Raw genomic sequence first — 24,688 nt, forward strand, 5'->3', positions numbered from 1 at the left:
TGATATTTTGCCCACTGTTTTGTGAAAGTTGGACATTTTTCAGGCTAGAAATATAACTCGGTGGTAGAGTGCTTGCCTAGCAAGTTCCTGGGTTTGATCCTTGATATCATTAAGAGAAAAATTAGACACTTTTATAGTATAATTAAAATAATACCTGTATTTTAAACTTACTATTCTGTTTTTATCTTTGTATTTGTGAGGTTGTTAATAGGTCATTGTGAAAACATTAAAATAATTACATTAGAAAGTGAAAACTATACATTTATGTATTATCTTAATTGTGACTCTAAGAATTATGAATGCATAAAAATATAAAAGGAAATGCTTTTTAAAAAAGGTACCTCTATATTGCAGTGTTTAGATTCTTGTGAGATTCTTGTTTTATATTGTGTGCTAGTAAAGTTATAATTTTGTTTTTAGTATAAAAAAATCTAAATGTAGTCTTGGTGAAATTCAGACATTTCCTTCCTCTGGAATAAAGCAAAAGGCGGATTCTATTACTGAGCTTTGATCAGGGCTTAAAATTACACTATTAGACTCACAGACTATTTTCTGCAGTTTTGTTAGGTAAAGACACATGTTCCTGAGGGCTCAGTTCTTAGGACAGCTTATCTGCTTCCTGATTTCCTTGTAATCTTTTAACCTGGGTGGACCTTGATGGAAGTTGTCACATTTGTTACCTGGTCCCTTTGCTTTCCTGAGCAACCCCTTCCTAGAAAATGTTGCTTCATAAAAAAATACAGTGTGAAATTATTTTTTAACATTCATTTAAAATCAAAAGCCATAGATAAGCTTTCATTTATGTCTCTATGAATCAGATATGATGCCATGCTTCTTAACCCAGTAACTCCTTTAAATCTCCTTTTTTTCTTTCTTTTGGTGATCAGAACATCTTTGAAACCTAATTACAGAATGACCCTCTGATGAGTGTAGTGCATTATCTTAGGAAGATAGTGTTGGTCTTACGTTTGAGAGTTGAAACAAACATGGCTCAGGTGAGGATAACCTGCTTACTGCCCTGTACTTTGAATAGAAATCTTTTTGCACTAAAGTCAGGGATACAGAAAGAGTAAACCACTGAAGTTTAAGTTATGGTAAAATTGTATTTGTGAATATTCCAGACTGTACTAGTTTGACTGTAAATGAAGCAAAAGCCTATCAGCTTGTTAATTCCTGAACCAGTTCAAGAACAAAGAGTGTTTAGAACTTGCTTTCGTTAGTAGAAATCACATTTTTGTCTCAGTTTGCAATAAAGATGTATGAAGTATATTCATCAAATTTAGAATAGTACATCTTTGGATATTTTCTTGTTTTTACATTTTTATGTTAACCTGTGAAATACAGATTTCCTTTAAAAAATCTTCAAAGATACCATATGTGACTGACATATAGACCTGTGTTGTATATGTTAATGTAATGATTGGTTTAAGAACAAGCATTAAGTTTGGATTATATTGTCAAGTAAGGTCTGTTTATGATACAATAACTATTTAAAACTGGAACTTCAAATTTAATTATTATCTGCCCAATTAATTGCTGATCTATAATTTTATTCAAAAATAAAAAGCCTCTGGAATGTTTTTCATAAAGTTTCTAAATTAGTACTTTATATAAAAAATAATGTATAATAGTATTAGGCTAACTTGCATTAAAGGAATTATTTTTTCAATCTGCTTACTGTGTTCTTTTTGAGATGGAAAGAAAATAGTTTTTGTTATTGGTGAGGCCCTTTAGGTTTAACAAAGTGCAAACTTTAAGTAACTATTTCCTGCTGGTTTTATAAGGGGAATTATCTTGAGGATGCTTAAAGTTGCAGATTGTTGTTACTGCTGTGACTTTTCTGGTTAAAGTGTGTAAGTACATAGTAATTAGTGACTTTAGCAAGACTTATCACAGAAATAAAATGTCTGAAATTCTAACCACAGCTTGAGATCCTAGACCAAGGATTCTAAGATAGGATTGAAAATGACCATGAAAATGACACCATCCCATTTGTTAAGAAATGGAAAGACTTGGAAAAAATCATATTAAGTGAAGTAAGCCAGACACAAAGAAATATCGGTCCCATGGTTTCCCTCATTTGCAATAATTAGTATACGTCTAGGATAATTTTACCAGATGAGCAGAAAAACTCAAAAGTTATTTATGTACATATGACCATAAAGATGATGCTAAGTGACATGAACCCCCAGATATGGACACAAGAGCTCTTTCTTTGTTGTTGTTATTTTTAAAGTGCTATGCGATTTTTTTTGTTTCCTTTTTTGTTCTTCCCCCTATAGGATATTCCCTGTTGTCACTGTACTTGATTTTGGTATCCTGCATCTTGTATATACACTTGTCTAATTTGGGGAGGGGAAGGGGAATAACAAAATGCTGAAACAAGGACACAGGATGACCCGTTGTAACAATGATATTCACAAGACAGTATATTGGAAATGAACTTTACAACTTCAGTGTGGGGAGGACTGAGGGAGGTGGGGGAGGGAAGGGATAGTGAGAGAACAATAAGGGAAGGGGTAACAATGCTCAACAAGAAATGCACTCATTGTCTTACTCATGTCATTGTAACCCCTCTGTACAGCATCTTTACAATAAAATAAAATTTAAAAGAAGAAAGAAAATGACTGTGGTCTTGAGAAGGCATTAACTTCTGAGTGACAAGAGATGTTGAATTAGTTATAGTACTTAGTTCAGTGCAATTCAGTTAAATCCCAAGTGCACATGGTAATGTATCCTGTGTGGAATGCTGCTGAAGAAGGTGCTGGAAGGAATAGAATGAAAAAAATCCTTCACTAGGGAATCAGCCAGAGTAAAAGCCTTTCTGAGGAGAATAGCAGTTTGTTGACCATATCTTGGATGCTAAGGGTTTAAGCATCTTTTCAGCTTTTGGTGGGGCTGATGGGGGAGAGTGGAATTCCTTCAGTCCTCACAGAGGTAATGTGTGTGTGTGAGAGACAGTGTTACCCTGGTTTATAATCAGAGATTGGAGATGTCATATGATTTTGTCCAAAGCTTACATCCACACATTTAAATTTAAATCTGGATTTTTTTCCCTTTCAAATGCAATGACATAGGTGTAAAAATAAAGAATATTCTCATTTGGTTTATGGAACCTGTATTGTGGAGAAAAGCTATGGCTTAGCCAGCCATCGGTGGGTTGTCTACCAGTTCTATGATGCCATTGGCAACAAAGCAGGTTAGTTTAGGAACTTTTGTGCAGAAAAGGGACTTCTGTTTGAGATTGTTTTCTTCTGAACTAGGTGTGATTGGAGAGTGATTTGGCTGTGTATTTCAGAAATTAAAATTATAGCAGTTCCATAAATATTTTTACTTAAAACAATGCCAAGGTATCTGTATAAACAGTTTCATTGTAGCATGTTTATAAACAATAAAGTAGTTCTGTGTATGTGGTGAGTCTCAAAGATTTATGAGATACACATATACACATAATGAAAAAATATATAAAATCATGAAAATACCATTTATTTTGGTGTGTGTGTGTGTGTAAAGTATATACAGTAGCATGCACATTTTTCTCTTAATATAGTATAACCATTAGTATTTTGAAAACTTTTCATTCATTTTCTATAGTTATTTTCTTCTTTTCTTCGCGTGTGTGTGTGTGTGTGTGTGTGTGTGTGTGTACGCACACACATGTGCATGCTTTGCAGGGGACTGAACCCAGGGCTATGCTACTGAGCTTCATTTCCAGCCCCTATTTCTCTTTCTTTCTTTCTTTCTTTCTTTCTTTCTTTCTTTCTTTCTTTCTTTCTTTCTTTCTTTCTTTCTTTCTTTCTTTCTTTCTTTCTTTCTTTCTTTCTTCTTTCTTTCTTTCTTTGTGCCAGTCCTGGCACCAGGACTCAGGAGCTTGCCACTATTCTGAGTTTCTTTTGCTCAAGGCTAGCACAGTAACACTTGAGCCACAGCGCCACTTCCAGCCGTTTCTATTTATATAGTATTGAGGAATCTAACTCAGGGCTTCATGCATGCAAGGCAAGCACTCTATCACTAAGCCACATTCCAAGCCCCGCTCCCATTTTCTTTTTTGTAAAAATACTGTACAGAGGAGTACATGGGCAAGATAATGAGTACATTTCTTATCAAGCATTGTAGCCTCCTCCTTTGTTTCCTCTTCCCATCCCTTCCCTTCCTCCCCGCACCCCCCATTTTCTTTTGAAAAACAACAGCAAGAATGAAAAACCAGAGTTGCTGGACAGTATCGTTATAAACCATTTGGTATCTGTATGCCTTTGTGTATTTTATAAAACTACTGAATGTTTTTAAAATATCCCCTATTGGCTGGTTGCCAGTAGCTCATGCCTGTAATCCTACCTGCTCAGGAAGCTGAGATTTAAGGATCACAGTTCAAAGGTTGCCCTGACAAAAAAGTTCCTGTGAGACTCTTCTATTAACGATTCAAAAACCAGAAGTGGAGCTGTGGTTCAAAGCTTTGAGCAAAAGAACTCATGGACAGCACCTAGACCCTGAGTTCAAGCCCTACAACCAAATTGTACATTTTTAATTTCACTAATGCTCTGTGAGTGCAGAAGTTAGATATTATTTGTGTGAAAAGTGGCAAAACTTTTGCTAGGCCAGTAAACATCCTTGGAAGTTTATTGATTAAAACATTGTGTTCTGGGGATATAGCTAAGTGTCTAGCATGCATGAGGCCCTGGTTTTAATTCCCCAGAGTACTGCACAAAAAACAAACAACCAAAAGAACCCATAAAATTGAGAAATAACAAGGAAAAGGGTTATCTACAAATGTAATCTGAAGGACAGAGAGGCTATCATACTGCAGTGTGCCTCAAGGTACATTTCTGCTCAGTTTGTTTGCTGTAAAAGCAGCTTTGGCCAGAACCATGTTTGCTTTTCAAACCACAGAGCTGGAGCTGGCCCTGAGAGGCTCCTCGTTTTGATTGCTAATAAGGAGTATTGTTTGGGCTTGAAGATATGACTGATGCACAGATAAAGCCAGGGGGACTTCTAAGTAGCTTTTGACTTCTCTGTCCAGATTTTGTTTTATTCTTAATTAAAACTCCTAGACAAAGGTCACAGGTCAAAAGTGAAAACTCTAAGCTCTTCTAATAACAATTCCTGCCTCACTTTTTAACTTGAGATAAGTGTGTTTGGAAATTGGTGTGTTTGCTTTTCCATGGTATGATTTTGATACTACTTTGACACTCACATTTAATAACAAATGTGAAGGTGACCATGTCTTGAGAATATAGGCAGTAATGGTCTATATAATAAACCCATTGTGACATCCCTTATCTATCCAGATTTTAAGAGATAAAATTTGGTGTTTCATTAAAAAATAAAGAGCACAATGTGAGTTTTCTAGTGTTAGAAGGTCTTCAGAAATTTTATTTCCTAAAATAGACTAATAAATAACTCACCCAACTCTATAGTATTTATTTTTGTGGCACCATTGTCATGCCTGTGATGGAGGAAATTGTCAGCAAGTATTTGGAGGACAGAGCTAAAGTCATCAATTGTTAGAAGGCATTCATGTAGATAACGTTATTATTTTAAGGGATTTGATGATCATTTGCAAGCATTACACTTGGCAGATGATACCCTTGGTCACATATCTGGTTTCAAAAGAAGCCTTGATCTTTAATAGTATGGTCATTGATCGAACCAGTGTGATATTGGGAACAGCAGTTCAGATTAATGCAGCAAAAGAAAATCGTCCTACAAAGAAGTGAGTGAACGTGGCGAGGCGCACGGCAGCAAGTGAGAATGACTTCCCTTACACTTGCCTTCCGTGATGATGAATGCCAAGTGGAAGCCCTGGTTTTTCCTTGTGTTGGATTGTTGTCACAGTACAAGCTGCTTGTGAAATATGGTCTGTCAATCACTGCTTAGCCCAGTGTCTTCCCTTCCCCCAAAAGAGTTTTTCATGATGGCACAAAATGAAGTAGTTCATAAGATGGCAAAATGGATATTTTTTTGGTAGTTAAAATTAGAATGGTAGGGGCTGGGAATGTGGCTTACTGGTAGAATGCTTGCTTAGCATGCATGAAGCCCTGGGTTTGATTCCTTAATACCACGTAAACAGAAAAAGCTGGAAGTGTCGCTGTGGCTCAAGTGGTAGAGTGCTAGCCTTGAGCAAAAGAAGGTCAGGGACAGTGCCCAGGCCCTGAGTTCAAGCCCCAGGACTGGCAAAAAACAACAACAACAAAAAACAATTACAATGGTACTGGGATGTTGTACTAAGTAACTCTTTTTGTTGAAAAGTAAAGGTCCATTTTCAAACAACTGAGAATTGTGTTTCTGCATATTGTCTAGCCTATGGCTCTGATAAGAACAAATGGTAATAGCCTTACCTTGGCTGTGGTTCCTGCAGGGTTATGAACTGAATTGTGGCTTCCCAAATTTATATGTTAAAGCTGAAACTGTTCCCAGTGTGTGAGAATGGAGGGAGGTATATTTGATGATAGGGTCTTTTTTTTTTTTTTTTTAAGATACTTAAGTTAAAGCTAAGGGTCATTAAGGTGAGTCCCAATCCAGTTGAATGGTATCCTTCTAAGAAGAGGAGATTAGGCCGGGTCCACCGCCTCCCCTCCCCCCCCCCCCCAGCTTCCTGTGGGAAGATGAGGAGACACAGTGTAGACAGGATGTACAAGCCAAGGACAGAGGCCTTAGGAGAAACAAACCCTGCTCCCACCTTGTCACCATGCTATGAGAAAATAGTTTCTCTTGTCTAAGTCACCTGTCCATCGTGGGTTGTGGCAGCTCTGGAAACTGATGCCAGTTAGAAGCCATGCTGCTCAGAGAACTTCTTCCCTCACCCTTCTAGCCTGGCAGCCTGCAGAAGTCAGTCTGAGGCTCTTCATGATGCCCTGGGGTCCTAAGAAGACTGCGTCCATTTGAACTCTCATGGGATTGCCAGGCAACTGCACTCAATGATTCCTTATGCCTCCATTTCTTTTTTTTTTTTTGGGGGGGGGGGTCCAGTCGTGGGGCCTGAACTCTGGGCCTGGGTGCTGTCCCTCAGCTCTTCAGCTCAAGGCTAGCACTCTACCACTTGAGCCACAGTGCCACTTCTGGCTTTTTTCTTTTTGCTTTTGTGGTACTGAGGAATCGAACCCAGGGCCTCATGCATGCAAGGCAAGCGCTCTACCACTGAGCCACCTTCCCAGCCCCTTATACCTCCATTTCTGATCAGTTTTTGTGATGCTGTCAGCCAGCGTTTCCATTTCCCAGAGAAATTCAACTAAGGGAGTGAGATGGAGCTGATGGCCTTCTGTGATTGGGGGCCTTATCTATCATTTTTGAACATAGTCCTTAGTTCAGAATGGTCTGAGCGTGCAGACCCAGGGCAGCTTAGTGAACAGCTGGCTTTAGTGTGGATTGGACCAGATGCATGAGATGCCGAGTCTGGGGCCACATCTGCTTTCTCAGGAGATCTGATCCAGCAGCCTAGAATTTAAGCAGAGATTAGTTGAATCTCATTTTTTCCCCCACAGTAAATCTGTTGAGTGTGTTCCTTATGGTGCGGTTGGAAAGCCATTGGCTTTCTGGCCTGTGTTTTGCATTTGATTCACTTTGAAGTTCTTGGAGAAGCAGAGTATTTAGAGGTCTTTTAAAGAACTTAAAAAAAGAAAATTCATTTCTGATTCCAGCAAATCTACTTTCAAAATGGGTATGGCAAGTAGAATCTGGAGTTAATTAAGTTATAGTAAATTTTGGTTTGGGTCCATGTCTCCTAAGCTTAACAACAACAAAAAAAGGAATAAAGTCGAGTTTCTTGGTTGATGCTAGGACTTCAGGATATTTAAAACATTTAAAGAAATAAAGGGGAGTGTTTCATTCTCTACTGTGATTCTAAGGTCAAATAGACACGTTTGATGTAGTCGTACCTCTTTTCTATGTGTGGTCCGCTCTTCTGAGTAAGGCCATGAGGAATGTGCTGCAAGCTCCCTATTTTCACCCACTGCTGTAATGTAAGAGGAATGAAGCTATCATTATAATCGAGTGAAATTTAAAATCTTGTGCTTCGAGTTAAGACAGACCATGTTTTGGCTGTGCCTCCACCCAGCCTGGCCTTTTCAGTTAATTTTTTAGCCCCTGGGAACAGATGACCCCAAATTCCAGCAGCACCTGCAATCAAAATAGTTCTCATTCCCAGGACCACACAACAGGGTGTGTTTGCAAGTGCTGAAATAGCAAAGAGTAAGCAACATGTTGTATTCTCCATGATAAAATATTATGCTAGAATCTACTTTGCTTCTGTGGCAGCCATCTTCTCTTGTCTTGCCTAAGATTTTGTTATAGTTTATTTTTTTTAACAGCACTATGTAGCTTGTTAACCACTCAAGGACAGTAGCTTATGGTAAGAGTGGGACAGAATTGGGACTGAAAACTAAACAGATATTCCTATTCTAATAGTTTGAAAAAAAGCCACTACTTACATTTTCCCCAGAGTCAGTCATTAGCCATAAATAACCCAGTATACCAGGAGTACCACGTAGAAAAGATGCCACAAGAAAAATAGCCACATTAGAAAGACTAGCTCTGTATAGGAAAATAGTAAGATACTTTTCTCCTAAAATAACATTGTACATTTTGTACCTACTCATATGGACCTACATCAGCTTCCAGAATATTTGTTAGGAAGGAAAAAGTGATATGATACTGACCAATATGGTCTTTGGATATTTAGGAAGGGGGGAGAGAGAAAGTCAGTTCTCAGAAGATTTTACCCAACGGGTGTCTCATCAGCAGTCTCTTTGTCCTTTTGCCCTTCCCTGCTTCTTCAGCATGCTTATCCTTTCCTCACAAATGCTCCAGTGGGGCAGCTATTTGTGTCCCCCGCTTCCCTCACTTCTCCTCCCCTCCCTTTTCTTGTGCTAGTCCTGGGGCTTGACCTCAAGGACTCAAGCTCTTCCAGCTGGTGCTCTACCACTTGAGACACACCTCCATTCCTACATCTTACAGGCTGATTGGAAATGGAGTTTCACAGACTTGGTTTTTTTTTGTTTTTTTGTTTTTTTTTGTTTCAAGCTGTGTTCCTCTAGATCTCAGCTTTCTAAATAGCTAGGATTACAGATATGAGCCACTGGTATCTGGCTCTGATTTACTACTATTTCTAAAAGGATCACTTAAACTGCAAAATATTTTCTGTTCTGTGTGCTTTATCACAGATAATGACAGTTTATGGATTAGGGGCAGGGGAAATCCCTAAAACATGTCACTATTCAGTCCAAACAGTCCTGGAATATTTTAGAGCAATTTTGTCATATTAGATGCAAGGCTGTCTTAACATAGCATTAGAGCCATAGTAATTACTGGGTAGTATCTAGTTAGGTAATGTTCAGAAGTCTCTGTTTTAGTCCTGGCACCCTTAGGAGGTTGATGGCATCTCCACACTAGGAACAGTAGCAAGGAGCCCCAAAAGATTATGCCATTATGTGGGGTTATAGCGGTCAAGCATCTCCCATTACTGATCCTGACAGATGGGGCAAGGAGTAGTTACTTTGAAACCCAGACCTCATGTCAGAAGGTCAGCTGATGTGATCCATAGAACCCTAAGTGGAGCAATTCATTCTTCTCCTTCTTTCTGGCCATTCCTAGGTAGGCCCTGCCCCCACCCCCACTGGCTGAATCCAGCTGGGAATTAATAGTAAGAGAGCACAGATCAGGGTGGCAGTGTACAGGGAAGATGGACGATATCCATCCTGCGAACTGTTTTTTCCTGGGTTCTAGCTTGCCTTCCCTCACCCTGCCCCTAACAAGACACATGTGCACACATGAACATGTATGCACAAACACAGTTCTCTCTGCTGTCATGATGGCTTTTCTAACTAGGGCAGAGGAGCATGCATTAACTTGAAGTTTAAGGACATTTCTCATTTCTATGTTTTGCTCTACAACATATGGACAAACAAGGAAGGTTTAAATAGCTTTATATATCCCATCTTTTCATTCCTGATTAAAAATTCAGAGCATGGGTGTTACTGAGGTATTTTTTTTTTAACTTTTTAAACAAAGTATCTCTTACAGTTAAGCACAGAAGGAAAAATACAGCAAGCTAGGTGGAAATATAAAACCTTGCTGAACTATATCCAGTTTGGGTTTTTCTGGTTAAAAACCAACAAAGCCAGTATTGAAAGCTAGTTGCTTCAATCCAAATGGTTTTCATTTTCCACTGTTGGACCAACTGAAGACCCAGAAGTCCTTCTCAGTAAACTGCTTCTTTCAGTGATTTCTGTGATGTCCTGGTGCCTGAAGAGTAGTTAGCATCCTGAATTAGTCACTTTCTTTCTTTTTTAAAATTTTAACCAGACAGCTGAATTTTTTTTCTTAAAAATTTTTTTAATTATCTTTAAGTGGTTTTACAAGGAAGTTCCCATTCTACAAAACAGTATATGATTACAAAGTATCCAATAACATTGTCACCCATCGCTCCTAACTCACTCCTCTCACTTTTGTTCTTTTTTTAAAAATTGGTATTAGGTGATTACATAGATTTCTCATATTTCACAGTATTGTGGAATAGTGATACTTAAAGTCATAAACACATTTTAACTTTCACAATGGTCATTATAATGGTCTATAAAGTTTGTGAATTCTATGAGCTTTGACAATACAATTATTTCTTCCACATCAGGTGATACTTACATTTCTTTCCTTTTGCTTAGTATAAGCTGTTCCTTCTTTCCCTCTTATTCCTCCCTTGCCATCACTGTCTTTGGGTTGCTTAGTTCATTTTCATCTATGTTCTGTGCAGCTGATAGGCCCCTTGTGTTGTATGTTATCCTGTTTCCCACTGATTCTGTGTCCTTCTCCTAGCTTCCCTATGTTGTGCGCATATATATATATATATATATATATATATATATATATATATATATATATATATATATACCATATATGTGGTTAATAACATGGAGTCATTTAGCAATGATAGAACAAAATGAGTGGCAGTCCTTTGTTTCTTGAGTCCTGTTTATTTTGTCATATCTCTTTGCATTTTGGCTTTAGCATCCACATATCAGGGAGACCATGTGCCATTTGTCTCTTTGCTCTTGGCTTACATCACTCAAAATGATTTGCTCTAGTTCCATCCATTTCCCTGCAAATGCCATTATTTAGTCCTTTCTAAGGGCTGCATAATATTCCATTGTATATAGGTACCACAGTCTTTGGATCCATCATCAGTAGTGGGGCATTTGGGTTGTTTCCATATCTTGGCTATTGTGAACAGTGCTGCAATGAACATGGAGGTGCATGTGTCCTTGTTTCCTGGTTTCCTGGTTTACTGTTGCTCAAGGTAGAGGCCTAGGCGCATTATGGCGGGTCATAGGGAAGGTCTATATTTAGCTTTCTGAGGTACCTCCAGACTGCTTTCCAAAGTGGTTGTATTAGTATCCATTCCCACAGGCAATGCAATAGGATTCCTTTCTCCACCTCCCCTCCAGCAGTTGTCATTGGCTGAATTTAGGATGTGGGCCATTCTGAGTGGGGTAAGGTGGTATCTCAGTGTTGTTTTTATTTGCATTTCCTTTACAGCCAGGGATAATGAACATTTCCTCATGTGTTTCTTTGACATTTTTATCTCTTTTTTTGAGAAGTCTCTCTTTAGCTCCCTTGCCCATTTCATGGTTGGTTTGTTAGATTTGGGAGGGGTTAGTTTCTTGAGTTTCCTATATATAATGGCTATTAGGCCCTTGTCTGATATATTGCTGGTAAATATTTTTTCCCAATTAGTTGGCTTTCTTTCTAGTTTGGTTGCTATTTATCTAGCTGTGCAGAAACTTATTATTTTAAGGTAGTCCCATTTATTGAGTCTCTCTCCAATTTGTTGTGTCCCTGGGACAATGTTTAGGAAGTTCCTGCCTGTGCCTGTAAGTTCAAGTGTCTCTCCTACTCTGTCCTGTAGTAATTTTAGAGTATCAGGTTTAATGTTAAGGCCTTTAATCCATTTTGAGTTGATGTTAATATGGTGACAGGCTAGGACCCACTTTTAATTTTCTGCATGTAGCCATCCAGTTTTCCCAGCACCAGTAGTTGAAGAGGCTGTGCTTCTTCCACTGTAGATCTTTGGCTTCTTTGTCAAATATCAACTCTCTGTACATATGCGGTTTATTTCTGGGTCTTCTAATATGTTCCATTGGTCTTTAGATCTCTTTTTGTGCCAATACCAAGCTGTCTTTGTTATCATGGCTCTATAGTAGACAGACAGCTGAATTTTTAAAACTGATACTTGACTCTGCTGGGTTTGGGGGCTCACGCCTATAATCCTAGCTACCCAGGAGGCTGAGATCTGAGGTTTGAAGCCAGGCTAGAAGGAAAGTCAATGAGACTCTTATCTCCAGTTAGCCAAAAACTCAGAAGTAGAGCTGTGGCCCAAGTGGTGCCCAAGAGTCCCTGCTTAACATAAGCCCTGAGTTCAAACCTCAGCAATTAAAAAAAAAAAGGACATTTTATTGGAATCTGAAATGCAAAGTTTCGAGTAACAAAATGGTAAATTCACCCAATAAGCTTATACCAAGATGCAGGAGCTAATTGAAGGCCTTGTGGCACAGTGCCTAAGGGGCCTTGACTTCATTTTGGAGGTTTGGCTGGGGATCTCTGCAATGGGAGAACCTTTTTTTTCCCTGCTTATGGTTATTAGCTATCTTGTGAAACTTAAAAATACTGTTTCTTTTAAGTCAAAGAACAGGCCCCCTGGAACTTCTCATATGTTTTGAAGATCTGGAACAGGGTATGCATTTGTTTTGTGACTTTTGCCCATGGGCAAGTCTCCCAGTGTGGGGTTGTCCATGTGGTTATGGGCCATGGACAGTGGGGGGCCCCCACCATGTGAGTGGCACTGCATTAGCAGAGAGGAGTTAGATGTGAATGTATCTGGTTCCATGTAGGCTTCCATAATTCTGCTCAGAAGATGGAACACACGAACAGTGTGTGGTCTGCAGAAAGAGAACCTCCAGGTATGAAGGAGACACACGTGATTCACAATGGCTTAGAATTCTTCTGACTTTATGATGATGCAAAAGCCATATGCGTTTGATAAAAGTTGTTCTTGGAACTTGGCTAAGTACTTTGAACTCAGTAGGGTACCTGTTCATGAGGCTGCTCTGCTGTGGCAGTCAGCTCAGCTCCTGGTTAGCTAGGAGTCTCGAGGGGAAGCCCTCTTTCTCTTCAGTGTACTGTGTTGCTAAGAGATGATACTAGTCTGGTAGGGGAAACAAATGCATCCTCAGCCACTAATCTGTTCCATATCTAATAACTTCATCAGGAGTAAGACTACCAGAAGTCAAGGAACTGCACAAAATTGCCAGAAGGGAGGGATTCTAAGTATCTGGCTAGAGAGAGCAAGCCTTGAAGAATCCCCAGGAGCCCCAAATTTAGCCACCACAAATTGGAATGAGTTCTGTGTCTGACTTTAGCTCATAAGCCTTAATTTCCCTCATGTGTAAAACAATGGCGATACTATTAGCATCCATACACAGAATTCAAATAGTGAAATATCTTAATGTTGCTATGTAATTTTTGTCATTAATTATCAGACAGAGTGTGTTGAATGTTTGTTTGTGGTAATCATTGTACTGGCTTTCCTGTATTTTCTAGGAGTTTGGTGGGAAGAAGAATCATTGTCACTCTGATGACTTATTGAACTAGCTTCACTTAGAAAGGGTTTGTATGGGGGCTGGGAAGGTGGCTCTGTGGTAGAGCGCTTGCTTTGCATGCCTGAGGCTCTGGGTTCGATTCCTCAGCACCACATAAGCAAAAAGAAAAAAGCCGAAAGTGGCGCTGTGGCTCAAGTGGTAGAGCACTAGCCTTGAGCTGAAGAGCTGAGGGACAGTGCCCAGGCCCAGAGTTCAGGCCCCACGTCTGGACCCCCCCCAAAAAAAAGAAAAAAAAGAAAGGGTTTGTATGTGCAAGTATAGCAGATCTCACAAGTATAGTGTTGAAAGTCATTTCATATAGTAGAGAGTAGACCCTCGGCCAGATGTCTGAGAGGCCCCGTTCCTTCTTCAGGGAGGAGTGGAGTATATTAATGTCTTCATTAATAATATCTCCAATAATAATGATAATAATATCTTCATTAATATACTCTAGCCATACATGAAGTTCTGGGGTTAAGGTTGTCTATAGACCTGGGGAATTGAACATTTTAAACAGTGAATGAGTAAATAAATGTTTTTGCTTTTGTTTTAAATTTTAAAAAATTGAACTTCTTACTGCCTTTCTGAGACTTATTTGACATGACTTGCAAGGGAAGAGAGATGATAAATGCCTTCCTGGCCATGTTGATAAAAACATACTGAATTAAGCTGGAGAATGTGGAGTCTGAAACTTCTTAATGTTGTATGAGAAATAGGATGTAAATGTATGAGAATAAGTTTTAAAATGAACCACCCAGCCTTATCTTCCAAGTGTTGGGATTACATGCATGAGCTATGAAATCTGGCTAGGTTAAAACCTATCCTTTTCCATTTGGGATTCATCTTGTCTCAGGGGACAGTTGTTGCCTGACACACAATGACTTAGAGAAAAGTAGAAAGGATGACACAAAAAACCCCACTTACCCCTATCTGATATTAATAGTTATTACCATTCTTTTCTGCTTGCTTTATCTGTAGAAATATATTTTTGATGATTTATTTTAAAATAAATTATAGTACTCATGACATTTCACTCTTATGTAAATGCATCTCCAAAATATAAGGATACTACCTTACCTAAACATAGTCCACTGTCATACCTAACAAAATTAACAATAGTTTCCAATATTATGTAATATTAGTTTATAGTCAAATTTGCTCAATCCAGCATCCTGTTTTTAATATTTTTTATTGTAAAGTTACTGTACAGATGGGTTACAGTTACATGAGTAAGGTAATGAGTATATTTTTTTATCCAGCATTGTTGCCTCCTCTTTTATTTTTCCCCTACCATCCCTTCCCAGCATCCTATTTTCTATGGTCTTAAAAAAAATTAAAGTTGGACACTAGTGACTCATGCCTGTAATCTTAGCAACTCAGGAGGCTGAGAACTGAGGATCTTGGCTCAAACCTAGACTGATAAGGAAAGTCTGTGTTACTCTAATCTCCAATTATCCATCAAAAAGCCAGAGGTGGAACTGTAGCTCCAGTGATAGAACACCAGCCTAGAATGAAAAAGTTAAGAGACAGTGCCCAGGCCCTAAATTCAAGCCCCAAATACTGGCATAAAAATAATCCACAGCTGAAATACTGTGGATGGCATTTCACTCAGCTATAGAGACCCTAAATATCTTTAATAGGACATTTAAGGCCATGACACACCATGAATATTGTAGCGATTACCCCAAGCTCTACCCCTATGTAGTGACAGTGTAATTCAGAGTAAAAACAGGAAACAAATGGAAGAAATCCAAATAAGTTTTGCCTTTTTCTTTACCAAGATAATGCAGGTGCTCTAACTCGTACCTCCAATCTTTTGCTCTACTTGTTTTTGAGACAGGGTCACAACTTTTGCCTGGGATGGTCTGGCCCATGCTTCCTGCTATAGTTGGGATGACAAGTATGTGCTACACTGGGTTGAAACAGGCATCCCCCTGATTTCAGCCTCCTATGCATCCTTCCTGGCATGATCAGCAAATGTCACCATGCCTAGCTATTGTTTGTAATGGGGTCCTATAAATTTTTTTTGCCTGTTCTCTTTCTCTTGGGCCCCTTGAGTAGCTAGGATTACAGGCATGAGACACTAGTGCCTGGCTGGATGCTGGTTTTGCAATCTCAAGTGATCACATTTTTAATAACTCAGCAAATGCTTACTTGTGATTACTAGAGTCAAATTAATTCAGCAGGGATACAATGCTACATTGTTTTCTGAGCTAGTGTCTAATGTGTCTCACCTTCACAGATAGGAAACCACATCCTTAACCGTGCTGAGTAGACACCACAGAAATGATTTGTGGCTTCCTTGCATTTGTAAGCCTGCTGGACTGTGTTTCACTCCTTGGGTGGAATTTCCTGATGCATTTCACAATTTTTCTTGAAGACAAAATATCAGGACCGGGGGTGAAATCAGTCTGACTCCCCAAAGCCGTGGTGAGAAGTACTTGCCCTGTAGTGGGAAGGGAGCAGACAGGCGTGGGAGGGCTCTGCTTTAACCAGAGTCCTGCTTAAGTTATGGGATGTCCAACCTCCTCCTTTGTCTTTGTCTCAATATCACAGTCATCTAGTGTCAGGAATTGCTACAGGCATCAAGGTGAGTGTAAAAAGCTCACCAGCCAGGACTGCCCCTCTACAAACTCAAGTCTAACCAGGTCTGCACTGCTACTTCACAGGAGATGGGTCACGTGCGCTGGAAATGTATCCTTGCACGTGTGAACTTAATGATCTCCCCTTCCTTGTTGTGCTTTGGAAGAGGGGCTGTATGGAATCATTTCACTCCCTTCTGCAGGTGCACAGTGAGCTCTGCTTTAATTTATCCCTTAATTTAGCCTTGTTGCACAGCCCAGCTCATCACGCCTCTGCAGAGAGAAAAGTGTTTCCACCAGTTTCCACTTTCATGCAGTTCTATTGACCCACTTGGAAGACATTCAGTATAATGCCTGCTGGTTTCTTCTTTGGTCCTTCATTTGGCTTGCTTTTTATTACATTCCAACTGTGTCAATTCTTTTTTAAAGGGAAAAGAACCTGAGAAGAAAACAGTACTGGTGAGGATGACTACATATTAAGGATAATTGCTGTGTTAGGGAAATAACTGAATTCACCATCATGTTATTTCCATAGTCTAGCCCTTTAAAGTATGTTAAGCAAAGATGTTGCTAGCCTACTGGACACTAGTGGCTCACACTTGTAATGCCAGCTGTTTGGGAGCTGAGATCAGAGAAGTTTGGTTTGACATAAGCCTGGGAAGACAAATCCAGGACACTCTTCCCTTCAGCTAATGAACAGAAAAGCCAGAAGTGGAGGGATGGCTCAGGTGGTGGAGTTCCAGCCCTGAGTGGAAAAGCTGAATGAAATAATGAAGTCCTCAAACTCCAGTACTGACATTAAAAAAAAAAAAAGCCCTGAATGAAAATGTCCAAATCTAGTCTGGGGGAGCGCATAGGAACTTTATTTCCATCAGCAATGAGTCATTATGGAATACCTGAAAATTGTGGAAAAACAGGAGAAAGAAACCCAGAGATAGTTAGGACAAACATTGTGTGAATTTACATGGATCATTTTAGCCCACCGGTTCTGTGCTTTTAGTGGGTTCTGTTGAACTGTAACTGTCTAGAATGTTTTGATCCTTCAAATCAAGATTTGTGGATGAACTGAGTTGACATCTTTGGGGACCTCAACGTCTCCAACATCTGAATCATAATTTGTATAGAGCACTGTTACCTGTAGGTGAAAATTTGGAAGTGCCACTCTTTAACTTATTATACCCAGGGCCGCAGCTGAGCAGAAAGGAACCAATGGCCAAGGTATACCTATATTCTCTGTTCTTCTCCATTTCTCTCTGTCATGCTTCCCTAAAATAATTTTCCTCAGAACATAATGAAGATAAAAATGAGGTGAAAATTTTTAACTAGGGCAGAGCAACCAGGAGAAGCTCAGTAGTCTCATGGATATCCATCAGCTCAGAGCCTCCTGTGTAGTAGGCATGTGTAGCCCCAGGCCCTGCAGTTCAGGGTGCTGAACACAGAGTCAGGGGGCTAAAAGGGGAGACAGGCTGATGCTTCAAAGGATGAGAGATTGGCTTAGAAACACAAATGATCTCTAGGTGGAAACTTGAAATGCAAATCAATGAGCTATGAGCATTGTTGTGTTCCAGACAGAGAATAAGCATGGTTAAAATAAAACCCTTCAGACACCGAAGCACTTTAGTATTAGAATAGAACCTGAGTATTGGCATTATAATTCTATGACCCCTGTCTGACCATCCAGTTTTTCTGTAAAATAAGTATTCAGTGATGTAAATGATTTTACAGAATTTAGGGCTTTAAAAAATGAGACAATATAGTGAAATACTTAGCCTTCACCAAGTATTAATTCAGTGCTATGTAGCACAGATGTCTAGAAATGCCAGGTGAGTGTCATGGATAGAAAATACTGAGGAAGGGCTGGGAAGGTGGCTCAGTGGTAGAGTGCTTGCCTTGCATACATGAGGCCCTAGGTTCAATTCCTCAGCACTATATAAGCAGAGCACTAGCCTTGAGCTGAAGAGCTGAGGGACAACACCCAGGCCAAGAATTTAGGCCTCCCAACCGGCAAAAAAAAAAAAAGAAAAGAAAAAGAAAAAGAAAAAAGAAAATACTGAGGAAGAACAGAGAATACTGCTTTGACTGGAAGAGATGAGGCCTTGGGCCCATAATATGCTCTTGAGGATAGCGATGAGGCAGAGAAATGTGAAGAGTGGGCCACTGAAAGAGAGAATTGAAAGATGAAACTACTGCTTTGACATTGTATAGGCTAAAGGAAGAGTTGTTAATGGTCTCCTACATGGGTCCAGTCTGGTGGTATGAATTCTGTTTTCAGATATGTCAGGTTGGACACAGCTGCTTAAAGATGTAGGTCTGGGATGTGTGCTGGCTTACATAGAGTGTTACAGGACTGCCTGCTTTCCCCCCCCCCCCCCCACACACACATAGTTTCCTAGCAGAAGGGCAAGTAAAGGCAGATGTTCCTTTTGTTCACTATGTAGAGGAGAACTGAAGTAGTCTGTTGATAATTTTTACCCATGCGCACCCTCTTTCCTGGGTTTCTTTCCTTTTACAAGATCTTCCCAACTATTAATTATTTCAGAAGAGAAGCAAAGTAAGATTTCTTTTTTAATGGACTGAATGCTCTAGCACTGAAGAAATTACATGACTATTTGTGTCAGTTTCCTTTTATTATCTTACTTTAATAAAACTGGGGAGTGTAACCATGGTTACTGGATTTTGTAGGATATGGTTAGCTTGCTACATAAAATGTTGATATTTTTCCAAATTGGCTCTGTGCTGTTTCTCTGTATCATATCTGTCTGTATCTTTTTCTCTGTGTTTATACACATCCACATCAAGAATAAGTTTTCTGGAACCATTTGAGTTTGTTGTAGAGATCATGACCCTTTAGCCTTCAATATGTATCTCCCAAACAAAAAGTTATTCTTTTACATAATTTATGCCGTTGACAATACTATTGTATAGATAATGCTTGAGTGTATGTTCACATTTCATCAATTATCCCAATGTCTTTTATATCACCTCCCAATCCAAGATTTGCCAGCAACCATTCATTGCATTTTGTTCCTTTAGTTTCCTTTAATCTAGATAAATCATCCTGGTTTTATTTTTATTCTTCATGTCACTGATACCTTGGAAGATAACAGAACATTTGTCTGATAGGATATATCACAATCTGAATTTTTCCAGTTGTTATCTTACGATTTGATTTAGATAGAACATGTCTGGCCAGGTATACTCCATAGCACTGTGATATACATGGTGTTTGTCCCAGAACTGATTATGCTGAGCTTCACTTGGATGGGTTGGTCTTCTTGAGCTCTACATTGTAAAGATAACTTTTCCCCTAGGAAAATGGCCAGCAATATGTGGGTTGATACCTAAGACTGTGTGAGTATCCTGTTCTACAACAATCCTTTTCTCTAATGGCTTTAGATCCATTAATGATCCTTGACTGAATCAATTAGTGCCTTGGTGGTTACAACGTGGCAATGTTTTCTACTGTTCCTTTGAGGTGTATTAACTGGCATGCTTTACAAAGAAATTCTTCCTCTTCCCCTTTCTCATGAATACCTATAGATTTATGGTTGAATATTTAAAAATATGTTGTGCTACAATTCATCTATGTCATGTTCAGACTTCCCACAAGTTAGATCCTGTGTCCTTTTGTCATGTGTGAATGACTATTTGAACAATTTTATTTTGGGGGCCTAATAAGACATTATACATTTATTGTATGCTTTCCTTACCCCAGACCTAGATTCAGCTATTTCTCCAGTGAGCCAAATAAGATACTTCAACCAACATTTGGGTACTTAGAACTTCCTTAAATATATTTATAATCCAGACAGAGTTCAAAGCCACATATTTATTTAGATCCTGACCATCCTTTCTGCTGAGATTATTCTCCTAATGGCATTGGCAGTTTAGATATTGGAAGAAAGGATTACCCAATGTGGAGACTGGGGCTTTGTGCTAGAGGTAAGAGAGGGATGCAAAAGGGGAGAAACACCAGTCCCAAAGATCAAGTTAGATCACACTGGGGATCTATCCAGGGAATGACTAGAGAGTATGTCTGTTTATGTTCCAGACATACTCCAAAAATTGGTTGTTTTTTTTTCATGATTGGTAATAGTAAAAAAAAAAAAAAGTTACCGAGTGCTGTACACCACAAACACACACACACACACACACACACACGTGTGTAAATATACATACGTATAGTTTCCATATGTGTGTGTAGTTTGCATAACAAATACATATAGTTTCCATACCAAGAATTTAAACTCTGTATTTTCAGAGTCAGTGTAATGTATACATAGATGGATGTATGTTTTGGTGTCTTTTTTTTTTTAATAGAAAATCTAGATTTATTTGTTAAGCTATTACAAAGACAAAACAATTATCATAGGAAGGACTCTGAGGACTTCATCACAGTTCTTTTGATCTGTTATAGAACCTAAGAGAGTGGAAATCAAGGCTATAACTTAAGAGACCAGAGAAGATGGTAAAGCAGGGCAGAAGCTACCCACTGCATCAGTGGTGGGATTCAGTTGGGGTTTTCCAGAGTTGCCAGCAAGGCCTGAATTCATTCATCTGGGCTCGAAATTATAAAGACTCATGTCCATGTGGAACACAACAGAGGCTAATTTCTCTGTGATCTTGGCTTTGTCTCTTAAGGGAAAAGGTTTCCTTACAAAGGCGTTTCAGCTTCAGACTCTCTCTTGCAAATCCCACCCTGGTCAACCCATACCCCAAGCTCCTGTGTGTTTCACCCGAGACCTGCTAGTGGTCAGAGAAGTGCATCAAAGGCAGGAAAGAGTGGCCTACTCAGACAACACCAAACACAGAAGGGCAAGTGATAAACTACAAACACCCCCTTGGTTAAGTTAACTCACCTTTGTTAATAAAGGTCATAGTTTCTTCTGCTGGTGACAACCTGCTGCCTCATTATAGTTGTCTTAAGAAAGAACTGGTTCAAGTGAGTTTTGAAGGAAAAAAAGCCTTTCATCAGCCCCATTCCACAGTGGAAGAGGCACCAACTTCCCTCCTACAGTCCCAAGCAGAATCTTAAAGTAAATTAAAGTCCTTTCAGTGATCAACATCTGCATCCTCAAATTGTCCAGCAACGGTTGGTGTAGTATCCACCTCCATGCCATCTTCATAATCTCTTATTGAATCTGCTTTCCGGACTCCAGCCATGTTATACTGACTGCTCACAGACTGAGAGAGCATTCCCTCTAATCTCTCCAGTGTGGCTTGCCCTTCTGCTGTTAAATGGGATAATCCTTCTTCATAGGTATAAAATGTAGGGATATCCCCTGTCCTTGTTTGTGTGCTTCTACATCATATTCTTCTCCATCATAATCATCTGAATCCTCATCCTCAGGATCTGGATGCAGGGCCTGACATTCACACATTGCAGTGAACATTGCCTGCAATGCTGATTTATTACTAGGCACAAATCTAAATTCAGTAATAGGTTCCACATCATCATCACTGTCGTCTACTTCATCAGAAAGAGATTCTCTTGATTCTTCTTCAAATTTGGCATTCACCATAACATACAAATGTTCTCAAGGATAGGCATTTAGATCCCTGGAGACTGCATGTAAGCTAATGGTGGGGTATTCCAGTGAGAATCCTAATCCAGAACCATCTAACCAAGACAGGCGGCTCTCAGAGATGTAGAGGGTACCAGTGCCGAGGGCCTTCCCGTTCAGCACAGCCTCGGTGTCTGGCTGTTGCTGCCGCTGGAGCCCCTCAGCCGGCTCCGGCGGTGGGAAACTTTTGAGGAAGCTCATTGCAGTTGGGAGAATATAAACACAAAAACCTAGGGGAGCCGCGCGCGCAGCTAGCCCAGCTCCAGGCAGCATGCCCTGGAAGTTTCGGTGTCTTTTTTAAAAAAGTAAAAATATTAGTTTTTAATTTGAATTCTCATTATTGGATGTAATATCTGGATTTTTTGCTAATGATTGCATTAGGTAGTTAATTGCTATAGATGCATATTTATAGCATTGTAGACAACTTGTGAGACATAGAAGCCAAGAATTTCAATAATATTTCCCAAAGTAATCAGTGTGTATTTGATGCAATGATGGAGTCGCTGAGATGGATCTTGACCTTGGATTGATTTTTTTTTTTTCTTTCTGGAACTCTAGTCTTTTTTTTTTTTTTTTTTAATTTCCATTCCTTGGGCTTGAACTCCGGGTCTGGGCACTGTTCCTGAGCTTCTTTTACCTAAGTTGAGTGCTCTACACTTGAGCCACAGAGCCACTTTTGATTACTTGAATAGTTTATTGGAGATTCTAAAGTCCAAGACCAGCCTAGGCTATGAAGCAAGAAACCCTGTTTCCACAACACAAATCCCCAAAATTTAAAAAAAAAAAAAAATCCAATTTCTTTTTGTTGGAAAAATTTTAGCATAGCCAAGTTTCTTTGGTGGTTATAAAGATCAAACCTTTTTCTACTTTAAACTCTACTTTAGAAGTTCATCAGCAGACCCAAACCTTATATTTATCTAATCTTGATCTTATGTGAAAGGAGCTTTATCCTAAGGACAATGAAATTTCTTTCAGGCATTAAGACAGCTTGGATATAATTGCATAATTAAAAATCTTTCATCAGGATTTTACTAAAATTCCATGACTCAGCCAGTAAAAGCAAATTATGATTTGGCCTCTTCAGTGGTTTTAGATACTTTAAACTTCCCTTTTGAGAATCTATTTGTCTTTGGATTGTGAGATAAAAAGTAATTTCAAAGTTTTGGCCATGGCTAGACCTATTAATCCTTGTCATTGACCAGGAAGCTTCATGTATTCCTTGTTCCTGGGCTGGGCTCTGTTGTGAAATCAAAGTGAGGGCAGGGGTAAAAGTATTTGAATCCCACAAAATGTAAAATACAAAGAAAGTAAAAATTATTCTTTTCTAATTCTGCCATCTGTAGTTAGCAGATTTTCGAATGTTGGCATAATTTTTTCTTCCAGTTTTTCTTTGAGATATAAGACATTTTTAAATGAAATTGGGAAGTCTTTGAGCATGTCACTTTACTGCTATTTTTCTAGTGAGTACTGCTGAAGAATATTTGCCCATTTTGTTATGTGGAACAGTTTAAGAAATGTATCCATTGTTGAATACTTGTCCTTTAAAATCATTTAAAACAATACTAAAGCTGCCTGTGATGGCTTATACCTGTAGTCCCAGTTACTCAGGAGGCTGAGATCTGAGGATAGCAGTTTCAAAGCCAGCCTAGGCAGAAAAGTCCCTGAGACTCTTATCTTCAATTAACTACCCAAAAAAGCCAGAAGTGGTGTTGTGGGAACAACCACTAGCCTTGAGCAAAAAAAAAACCCTCAAGGACATTGCTTAGGGCCTGAGTACAAGCTCCAGGACCAGCACACACACAGAGAGACATAAAATTATCTTATTTATAATATAGCGTTATGTTTAAGAGAACAGCAACATAATGTAACACAATTTAGAAAGACTGTAATTTACAATGTTTACAATTACCAAAAAGTGAACACTTTTAAGAATCTATTTCAATCATGTGAAAATTTTATTTATGAGACATTACAGTTCCAATTCCAGCTTTATGGTATTTAATTGGAGATAAGAGTCTCAACAGACTTTCTTGCCTGGAATGGCTTTAAACCATGATCCTCAGATCTCAGCCTCCTGAGTAGTTAGGATTACAGGCATGAACCACTGGCAGCTGGCACAATTTAAAAATTCTGTACATCTCTCTGATGTACAGAGAGATTACAGTTCCATAAGTCAGGTAATGAGTACATTTCTTTTTGGACAAGGTCACCCCTTCCTTCACTCTCTCCCAGTTTTTTCCTCCCATCCCACCCACAAGTTGTATAGTTCATTCTCAACATAATGTCCAGTGAGAATCATTGCTCCATTTTTTAAATTATTATTATTATTATTGTCGGTCATAGGGTCTGAACTCTGGGCCTGGGCGCTGTCCCTCAGCTCATCAGCTCAAAGCTGGTACCATACCACTTGAGCCACACAGCCACTTTCAGCTTTTTTCTGTTAATGTGGTGCTGAGGAATTGAATCCAGGGCCTCATACATATGAGGCAAGCACTCTACTACTGAGCCAACTTCCCAGCCCTTTTAAAAGAAGATAATTTGAATAAAAACTATAGTATGGTGTTGAGCACAGGGTCATTAGCCAGGGTGAGTAATTAAACCAAGATTCAAACCAACCTTCCAGTTGTTCCCTTTCCCTTTTTCTCTTTGCTAGTCCTTCCCAAACTTTTGCCATGGGATCTTTACTCCTGAGTGGCCCACAGAGAAGCAACATTTTTCTTTTAGTGCAGTACATAAGCCACCTTGCTGCATAAAAACCAGGTCCAACTCCCTACAGTTTTGAAGAACCACTTCGGACAGGGAAGTCAGAATCCTGTAAATGACTTATAGAGTTTTCTAGTTCCTTAATGTCTATAGTTTCCCTTAGGCTAGTATAGGATTGCTCCGATGTAGCTTAAGCAAGACTTTGCTTCCCAATTGT

At 39.2% G+C, this 24,688-nt stretch overlaps 1 protein-coding gene and 1 pseudogene across 6 annotated transcripts in view; one reads left to right on the top strand and one right to left on the bottom strand.

The window, feature by feature from the left end:
• Apbb2 (amyloid beta precursor protein binding family B member 2) overlaps positions 1 to 24,688 on the top strand; it is a 280,610-nt gene that overhangs the window by 60,394 nt on the left and 195,528 nt on the right. The window lies entirely within an intron of this gene.
• Positions 21,001 to 21,969, bottom strand: LOC138821060 (methylosome subunit pICln pseudogene; annotated as a pseudogene). Its single transcript, XR_011370039.1, has one exon. The product of XR_011370039.1 is annotated as a methylosome subunit pICln pseudogene (transcript).

Source organism: Dipodomys merriami, unplaced genomic scaffold, assembly GCF_024711535.1.
Source record: "Dipodomys merriami isolate MVZ:Mamm:240054 unplaced genomic scaffold, mDipMer1.0.p SCAF_9, whole genome shotgun sequence".
Lineage (NCBI taxonomy): Eukaryota > Metazoa > Chordata > Mammalia > Rodentia > Heteromyidae > Dipodomys > Dipodomys merriami.